This window comes from Zerene cesonia, chromosome 26 (assembly GCF_012273895.1).
Source record: "Zerene cesonia ecotype Mississippi chromosome 26, Zerene_cesonia_1.1, whole genome shotgun sequence".
In the NCBI taxonomy this organism is placed as follows: domain Eukaryota; kingdom Metazoa; phylum Arthropoda; class Insecta; order Lepidoptera; family Pieridae; genus Zerene; species Zerene cesonia.
This window is the reverse complement of record NC_052127.1, coordinates 4,625,830-4,636,009: the sequence shown is the minus strand read 5'-3', so window position 1 is coordinate 4,636,009 and position 10,180 is coordinate 4,625,830. Positions and strand designations below refer to the sequence as shown.

General features: G+C 32.6%; 1 protein-coding gene across 2 annotated transcripts in view; it reads left to right on the top strand.

Annotated features, from left to right (window-relative positions):
- Nucleotides 1-1,237: 1,237 nt before the first annotated feature.
- LOC119837126 (calbindin-32) overlaps nt 1,238-10,180 on the top strand; it is a 68,598-nt gene continuing 59,655 nt past the window's right edge. For both annotated transcript variants that reach the window (XM_038362633.1, XM_038362632.1), the window contains exon 1: nt 1,238-1,368. The gene's annotated coding sequence lies outside the window, so the exon portion shown is untranslated. The remainder of the gene's footprint in view (nt 1,369-10,180) is intronic.

The window sequence follows — 10,180 nt, the reverse complement described above, 5'->3', positions numbered from 1 at the left end:
TTTTCCGCAGACAAAAATTATGTATTTTATATTATCCAGTTGTTCACCGCAGTTTTATCTGCATTTTGAAGAAGTTATTGCTCGAAGCTCTTTAGTCGATAAAGGGACTACCCTACACAAGAACAATATATCAATTTGAACCAGCAGGTCTTGGTATTAGCCCATTCACCCAACCAAAGAAATTAAATATTATAATTTTTTATTATTATTTTATTTTTCATGTTTTTTTTTATTTTTATTTTATTATACAGCGACGTATCTATAGTCATTTAAAATGTCGTGCTCGTACAACGAATTCGCAACTTATTATTTATTACTATAATATAAATTACAGTATAAATCAATTGGAAATCAATTGAATTGGTAAAAATCTATTGAATACTTAATTTATGAACATGATAAAATAAGAAGCTTGGGTACATAATAAATGTCTATGAGCTCAAGCACTGCTTAGCATAACATACACTTAAATATTTTTTACATATTTAATGGTCTTAATATATATATAAAAACAAATATCTGGCACTAAATCAGATGGGTACATGATTTTCTTAGAATAATGTCAGCAATGGGTGGAAATATACACATATACATTTTTATCTGCATTTTAATATAAGTATATAATTGAATAATGCTAATAATGCACATGATTTTAACACTGTGACAGAATAAACATCAAGTAACAACACGTATCGTTTCAAAAAGGAAGAAATAAGACAGATTATAACATTTTCCGTAGACAATTTTTTTCGTATAGGTAATAAATCAACCTAATCTACCCGAACAAATCGATATAATATATTATTCAACATTCCATACTTCCTTACATTTCGCTGAAAAAGCGTAACGATATGAAATTCATAACTCATACCTCTATACCCATGTGTAAATATAAAAATATCCATTATCCATATTACACGTCTAAATACATTACATTACCCGGGCGCCGTACTTTCGAACAATTTTCAGCGACAGCCCAAACAATAAACATCCGCTTGCAACCTAACAACTCAAAAAGTCACATCCCTCTACGTCGCATTATGCCGAGCGGGATCTCTTTAAATTGGTTAGCTTATCTTCTCAGATTCAGGCCGAGTTTTCCATAAATCGACCAAGTACAATATCCCATCTATGCGCGCTCTACGTGATGACGGATAGTGCTTCTGAAATCGGTCGGGTAATACAGCCGGGCAGCTCCGCCCTCCGAGTCTCGAGCTACCCCTAGTTTCATTCACACGTTTGTCGCCCCGCGTAGCAGCCGCACATCTTTCAAATAACCGTGCGATTGTCGTGTTAATAAATAAACAAATACAATTTCGTAATTTGCCTAGTTTAAAGCTGAATATAGAGGGATCCAGGAGAATTAGGGTAAGTTTTATAGATAAGTCGTTTCAGTTTACGCATGTACGTGCTTTTTATGGAACGAATTGTGACACTATTTATATTGCCTTCGGGTAAACTCGATTTTCAGGTGTCTGTGTCAATAAAATACAGGTTTCGTTTATCTAACAATTGTCAACGTTTAGATTGTATAATGTTTCCAAAAGTTTTGTTGTTCATGAATTGTTTAATTAATTATATATTTGGATATTTTTGTCTTAACTCCAACTCGAAAAAATTCATATAAAAAAATGCGTATTGCCTATTCGTAGTGAAAAATATGTTTAGGTGATTTATAATTACGTTACTGTAAATATATCTCTGTGAGTTTAGTTTATTTTAGATTAATTTTAAATTTTTTATTTCAATGAAATAGAGTTTTTTCAAATGAACTTTTTAAATTACTTAAAAAAATATTTAACTCAACATTAGAACATAATATATTATAACCTACATCGAAATAAAATAATATTATAAATGAATAAAATAAATTATACCTTCTAACGTTAAAATTGTATTATATTTAAAATATTGAGACGAAAAAATTTTTGATACGTAACGCTCCTCACCAAAAATCACATTTTCAAGACATGATATTATTGTTACGATACGAAATAAATGTTGATGCGTTGCCAAATATTGCTTGAATTCTGGATATGGTATTATAATATCTATTCTTAAGTACAATTTTCACGCCTATCAGGGGCTGAAACTTTGCTGAATATCAGTATATAGTGTCTAAATTTATATTTTCAATCTGGCATAGCTTGGAAGGTTAGGTGTGTATTTTTTCCACTAGTTGCTAACCACGGCCCCTCCGTAAGAGTATATAAATTCTTATTGATTTTATTTCAGTATATTAGTTTTTGTCTATCAGTTTTTACTCGACATTGACATAATTTACCATAGCATAACATTATTATATTATTTTATTGGGCAGATAGCTTTTTACGAATCGAAAATACGCCCCATACAAATTTCTTATCCGAATGTATAAAAGTCCAGTGTCATGATGTATGTTCCCTATGAACTCTTCACCAACTCAACCGATTTTGATGAAATTTGGCGTTTTATGTGTAATTTGGTCCAATTTAAGACAGGATAGTTTTAATTTCGATTAATTATCCCAATAATTATAATCTTAATATTTTTAATTATTACTCAGCCACAGCAACGCGTATGCCATTACTAGTATAATATTATCTATGCTTAGATAAACGTAGAAAATTAGCTTATCAACCATCTCAAAATATACCTACTTACATAAAAATCGATAAAGCCAAAGCGTCGACACAAACACTATGAAACCATATATTATAACAATTTGTTTTGACAATAATTTAGCACCATTAACCTTGGCTTAATCTTCTAAACAGTATTGAACTCTGTATTTTTCTCTCGGAGATAAATATATCGCACGTCTCGCCCTTGGCTGCTCTTTTCAACCTGTCTCGTAAGAGTCAATAAAACCTTATGATCGAACTTTGCTTACACAACGACAAATGTAACAGAAATAAAACAGTTCTATAATGGATAACTTAGTCGTTTTAAGGTTCCCGTTAAGAAGAAAGAACCTTATTGCGCCATAAATCTGTTTATCTGTATGAGATTCGTATTAACCAGCTGTTGTTTATATTCTTACTAATTGCGCCCGCGGTTTCATCCGCGTTAGTCCGTATCCCGTAGGAATATCGGGATAAAAAGTTGCCTATATATTATTCCAGTTGTCCAGCTGTCTACGTACCAAATTTCATTGCAATCTGTTCAGTAGTTTTTGCGTGAAAGAGAAACAAACACACAGACATCCTTACAAACTTTCGCATTTATAATATTTATTATAGCTTGATAAATGGAATAACACATAGCCAACTTTTTATACCGATATTCCTACGCAGCTAGTAAATTATAATTACACTGTCGTTATAATGTAAAAGCTTAATCGTATACCTATATGTTACTTAGGACCTTAAATATAAGTTTTAATGTTAACCAAACACGATGCATAAAGAATAATATTTATTTATTACTGAATTTACGCAAATTATTGCTACCTACATGTATATACATTCATAATAACTTTCATACGTTATTTGCGCGGCAATAATTTATGTATTTTTCTACATTGACGTTGGATTTTTTTATTAATGTTTACAGAAGGAATTTCATTTCAATTCGGATTGAAATTTATACATTTTAGACAGATTAAATAAATACATTTCCCGTGAAAAAGTATCAAGCATTCATTGATCTTCGCAAAATTTTCCCTTTTATTTATAACAGGATTGTGTATTACTTTAAATTGGTACAATATACGTAATATACGTATCAAGGCAATCCTTGATCCCTTCTCAAACCTTCGTAAGAACCTCGAATAAGATGTATTCTTATTGATTCATTACTAATATTACTCGTATATGCGAAAGTTTGTTTGCCTATCTTTCCCATCGCAACGGTGCTGTTTTATGAAATTCTTATTATAAAGGATATAGTTCGTAGAGACATAGGCTGGTAGCCCGTATCCTTTTCCTCACCCCTACCAGTCCTTCCTTTTTTCCCGTCTCAGTTTAACCTTTACTCCTTTTAATGCATTAGCAGCCGTTCTTCTTCTGTAAATGTTCGTGGGCGGTGACGATCGCATACCATCAGACGAACCACCACCTCAGTTGCACGCTATTATATAAAAAGAGACTTTTTGCTACATTGACTCATTTTTATGAAAATTTCCTGACATAGCGGTCGAAGCCGCGGGCGGAAAGCTAGTGGAGACTAAGTATGTTACGAATATCTCACTTTGATATAGAATAATCAATACTCAAGTTTAGACCCGGGCGTTCTGTGAAGTTTGGATACGTAAACGAGGAAGTCAAACTGGTACAATCTCCGACTTCTGAAGACTTTATTGGCGAAGGAAAATTTGGGTATTATAGGGAATAATAGAGCGTGTTGTGTGTGTGTGACTTTGAGATATTAATTGTGAAAATGTGAACGTGACATTTGCGTTACGAATAGATGAAAATGTTAGTATTATTATTATGACACTAGCTGTAGCCGCGACGGCACTCGCATGCTACCCGGGTAGCCTATGAGCTAATACTGTAATCTACCAATATACCAAATTTTCATACAGATATGATAAGCTCTTCTCGTGTGGAAAAGTAACAAACATTCATACATCCCTCCATACAATAATATCAGTAGGAAAATAACATAGTGAAGTCCCGTGTCCCATAGTGGGGTCTGGGGCAGATGATATACATCTGTTTAACTGATCGATTTTCTTTATGGACGAGTAGGTGATCAGCATTCTGTGTCTTGCCAGACCGAGATATTTTTTTTGTGCGTCCCCACCGGGAATCGAACCCAGGACTCCTCGGTTCTAAGCTCACACGTTAACCACTGTACAAAGGGGGCGGTCGATAGGAAAATGACAAAACGTATATGGAAAAAAAAAATTGTGTGGATCAGATATATATCAGAGACAGTTGTATGCATATATAAATACATGTTATAACAGTTACTTCATACCGTGGCAAATAGTCGCTAATATTTGGTATCTACAGTAAGAGGAAACAAGAAACCTCTCTCAAAATCTTCTACAATCAGAAAGCCAACCTTCAATACGGGCGAAACTATGGCAATTGGCTAGTTTATCATATTTCGAAAAGCTTTCAAAATTTACTAATTGATTTTCATGAAATATCTGTTAATTCTGATGTCTTAATTGAAGCAAACGTCAAACACATTCGCAAAAGATTAATTGTTTCGGAGTAATATTTCGATACAAACTAATGTAACTTACTGTTCGCCCCGTCTTTGCTTACATAGTGATTATGGTGAAAAACGAACGTTTCCTATTTAAAGGTAATATAAGTTTAAGTAGCTATTACATATATCTAGACTAGCGGTAAATCCCGACTTCGCCCGTGGTACATATATATAGGCAACAGCATTCCTCAATAAATGGGTTATCTTACACTGAAATAATTTTTCAAATAGGACCAGTGTTTCTCAGATTAGTGCGTTCAAACAAACGAACAAATAATCCTTTCAGCTATATAATCTATATATATAAAATTCTCGTGTCACAGTTTTCGTTGCCATACTCCTCCGAAACGGCTTGACCGATTCCTCTGAAATTTGGTAAGCATATTGGGTAGGTCTGAGAATCGGCCAACATCTATTTTTTATCCCGATATTCCTACGGGATACGGACTTACGCGGGTGAAACCGCGGGGCGCAGCTAGTATTAGTATAGATATATAAGCTATGTAAATCTATTTAAATAATTTATGTATACATGACTTCCCTAAAAATGGTTTATAAATTATTTAAATTTTACACATTCAATCAAATGGTAATGTTCAATCATGATCGTCAATAAATCAAAGTTAATCCGCTGAAAATCAGTGTCATTGCACTGAATTGAGCTGACCTACTTATGGCATATTATTTTCAATTGCACATATATATAAATGTAGTTTCGTCACTTCTTTCAATTATAATTATAATATTATATAAATAAATTTTACATTTAATCGTAGCTTAAATATTCTTGAGCGACAAAGGCTGTATTTAATTTAAATTGTTATTTTATATTATAATCGTAAAAGCAAGTTTTGAGTGTGAATTTATTCCGGGTGATTTAATTCAATCTGGTATTTCGGTGATAGTAAAAATAATTATTGATGCGTTTTGTTTAAAACGTCGAATGAAATACTCCACTATCCCGAGTATATTTAAAAAAAAATGCTTTCTATCATTTTTAATTTTTAGTTTTATAGCATTGAAATGCTTTATAAATGAGAAATTTTGAAAGAATAGAAAAAATTTGATCACGGGTGGCCGAGAGGCTAGGCGTTGCTACGGTTAGGCAAGAAACGCAGGTTCGAATCCTGCCTCGTGATCAAATTTTTTCTATTCTTTCAAAATTTTCTATCATTATTCGTCGTTTCATATTATAAATTAACACATCAATATAGCAGATTGGTTTCTTTATATATAGGAGGTTATTCGAGAAAAACTTATATAAAATGTGGAGCTAAAAGCAAAAACTATTTACTATTAAAAGAGTCATCTCCTCGCTTCGTATAAAGATAAAATAGTGGATTCAAACCTCTAGTGGCTTTTTGGTTATTCCTCACATATGTTTTACTGACCTATTTATAACATAATCTATACTGCGACTAAGATACTAAGAATAGTATAAAGCCGAAAATTTTGTTTCTTTGAACACGCCGATCTCAGGAACTGCTGGATCGATTTCAAAATTCTTCCACCGTGGGATACATACGTGATTCCTGAGTGCTATAGGCTGTACAGATCGATAATATAAAGCTATTGTTTGTTTGAACCACCACAAATTAAATAAAATTTAAAAAAATGATCACAAAAATCTAAATTTCAGCAGATCAATATTTTTAACCAAACGGAGACAAATTGTATAACAAAAAATCACTAAATTATAATTTTTAATCTTTTTGTCTGTCTGTATGACTTTCATCTATTTATTGTTGTTAGCTTCGGTAACATACAGACTTTATTTTATTTTCGCGTGAACGAAGTCGCAGGCAACACTAGCGCCATAATAAGTGGTATTAACAAAGTCTATTACCTAACAATAAATTGCGGCATCGCGCAGTTCTCACATACTTCGTGTTGGCATCTATTTCCATAAAGAAAAGAGACGTTTTATTCACAATGATTTGTTTATGGTTCGAGCTATCCTATCCCCGCCTCCTATCGGCCCACCATCATAGATATTATTATTTGTAATTTCAATTGAGCATTACCAATTCGCGTGTTACATATCAATTAGTAGGTATGTATGTATGTCTATTTATTGTATGCATGTGTTCTTCGTTTGATTGGAACTACAACAAAGGGCAACTGAAAATCAGCGCTGCGCATTACGTGTATTACACGCTGAGTACTCTTTATAACCCCACACTGATTATTTATAAGTTCTCCTTTTTATTATTCGTTCTATACAGACTAGATGCTCGTCCCGGCTCGACCCGGTTATCAAGATTCCTGCTTATCCCAAGGGAGCATATAATCAGTATAAAAATTATCTTATTACTTTAGTCAGCTGCCTAAGTTAAGTTTCCCTGTCTGTATTAAATAAATTCCTCAACATCCGTTCAGTAGTTTCAGCGTGATGGACGGACAAATAGCCAAACAAACAAACTTTCACATTCATAATAGTATGATAGTGTGATTTTGCGAACCTAAATATGTGGTGTTCTATAAACATTCTTTCTTTCTTTCTTATGATGAGCAAGCCAATATTTGCATTCATAATATTAGTGTGGATAAGTGTACCAATGTCACAAACCACGTTCACAGCTAATTCCAAGCGTATCTCTCATACCAACTTCCGTAACTCAGCCTTACACAGCGTAAATTGTACAAAACTTTCCATTATACCCTATTTCTATATCGTTTGTTACACTGTTTACAAAGACAGGTAAACTTTTTAACAGCTAAAAAACCACAGCGCAGTCCGCTATGCTAATGAGACCTTTTATCCAAAGTTTGTAGACTGAAAACACTGAAATATCGTTGTCTTTGTCTTTTACTCGTTGCACGTATTGCTATTCCACTTTTGAAAGTGAATATTGGTGAAGTGTTCTTTCTAGAAATCGCAGTTTATTTTTCTTTAAGGAGTGGTAAATCTAGTTAATGGTCCGTAAAGAACTCCGTAGATTAAGATTTAAGCATTTCTTAGAGCTAACTGACTGTATTATAATTAGAATATTAAGCCACAACTTTTCTCAAAAACAACCCGATAGTAAACTATTGAAAAGTTAACTGACGTTAGATACGTTTAACCGTAGCAACGCCTAGCCTCTCGGCCACCCGTGTTCCTGCCTCACTAATCGAATTTAATTTATTCTACTCTTTCGGTTTTATGTGCGAATTTATTAATTAGTAACTGCGCACCGCGGTTTCACCCGCGTTATTCCGTATCCTATAGGAATATTGGGATAAAAAGTTGCCTGTATGTTGTTCCAGTTGTTCAGCTGTCTACGTACCAAATTTTATTGCAATCGGTTCAGCAGTATTTGCGTTAAAGAGCAACAAACACACACACACACCTTACAAACTTTCGCATTTATAATATTAGTAGTAGTAGGATAATAATAATAATATAATAGGAAGTAGGATAGTAGTATTAGTAGAATGTATGAATCCCGCCTCGTGATCGTCTTTTTTCTACTCTTTAAAAAACTTATTTATAAAGCATTTCAAATGCTATAAAACAAAATTAAATATATGCGTTTAAATGAAATCGATGTTATTGGGATAGTTACAGAATGAGGGGTGACCTTTCTTGAAAATAAAATATAAAAAAATGAGTTTGATGTGGATAGAGATTCTTTTTTAAATAATTACCTCTAAAACCTATCTACATTACACATCATTTACACATCTGCCTGTAAAATCGTTTTATTTGTGAAAATTGAACCCTTAAAATTTTTAAATTTAATAATGATTTTATGACGGAGATATTAAGTTTAGGACTGTTTCATTCCTACAATGTATTGGGTCTACGTAAATGTTGCGTGTGTGTAAAAACAAATAAAAATAAGATTATACATCAATAGGTAGCAGTTTCAGTGATATTTGTGGGGGCGTTTACTTATTTACCATGTATCGATTGTCTCTCGAAACGACCGTGAGTGGGTCACGGGTAAGATTCAAGAACAAAAGACTTTTAAAATTAGATACGCGATTAATTCTAGAACGTTCTATATGCTTCTAGAGGTCTCTAGATACTATATGTGATAAACAGACGTATAGTATAATGATATATAAATTGATTAAAAATAGCTTATCTCGACAAATTTGTTTGATGAAACAATTTATTTGATGAAAATAAAAACAATTTAGCAGCTCAATGATCTACAAATGAAAAAAAAATTATCCACTACTTCATTTAAAATTGCTAAAAAATATAATTATGAAATTCTCTACCATATGTTAAGAGTTTTAACTTCCTTTATTTCTTTATGACAAATTGTACAACAACGAATAAATGAATAAATAAACAAATAGCGTCGTTGAACGGGACAAAAAGTATCCTATATCATTCTCCTTGTTCTAAGCTATCTTCCCCTCAATTTTCATCTAAATCGGTTTGCTCTCCAGTTATAAATAGTGTACTTAACTTTTTTATACTTTATATAACATATTGTATTTCACAGATTTAAATATTTCTATATTATAATTACATCAGAGATGGAAAAGAAGTCCACGCGTAATTATTAACGAGATAATAAATTGGAATCACTGCATCAAGCACACATCGAAAGTAATTATAATATATAAATGATGAATCCTTACTAATGTTATAAAGTTGAAGAGTTTGTTTGAACGCACTAATCTCAGGAAATACTAGTCCGATTTGGAAATTCTTTCAGTGTTCGATAGCCCATTTATTGAGGAAGGCTATATATATGTACCACAGGGCCGGGGCGGACCACTAGTGTTACATATTTCGAACATAAGATTATTATATGTACATTCTGTGATTCTCTGTAGGTAAAAATGAAATATTCATCACAATTCAGAACGTATTGAGCTATAAACCCCTGTGTTGCCGAGTCAGTCAGCTAAAGAAACCTTTGACTCTATATAAAAGGTTTTTATCCATCCTAAGGCTGGGCCCTTTCACATGAAAACCTTTCGAGTTAAATTACGTACGACTTGATTTATTTTATTTTTATTTTATTTTATTTTATTTTATTTTATTTTATTTTATTGGTTTCCAAACAACTTATACACTAATACAAGAGCA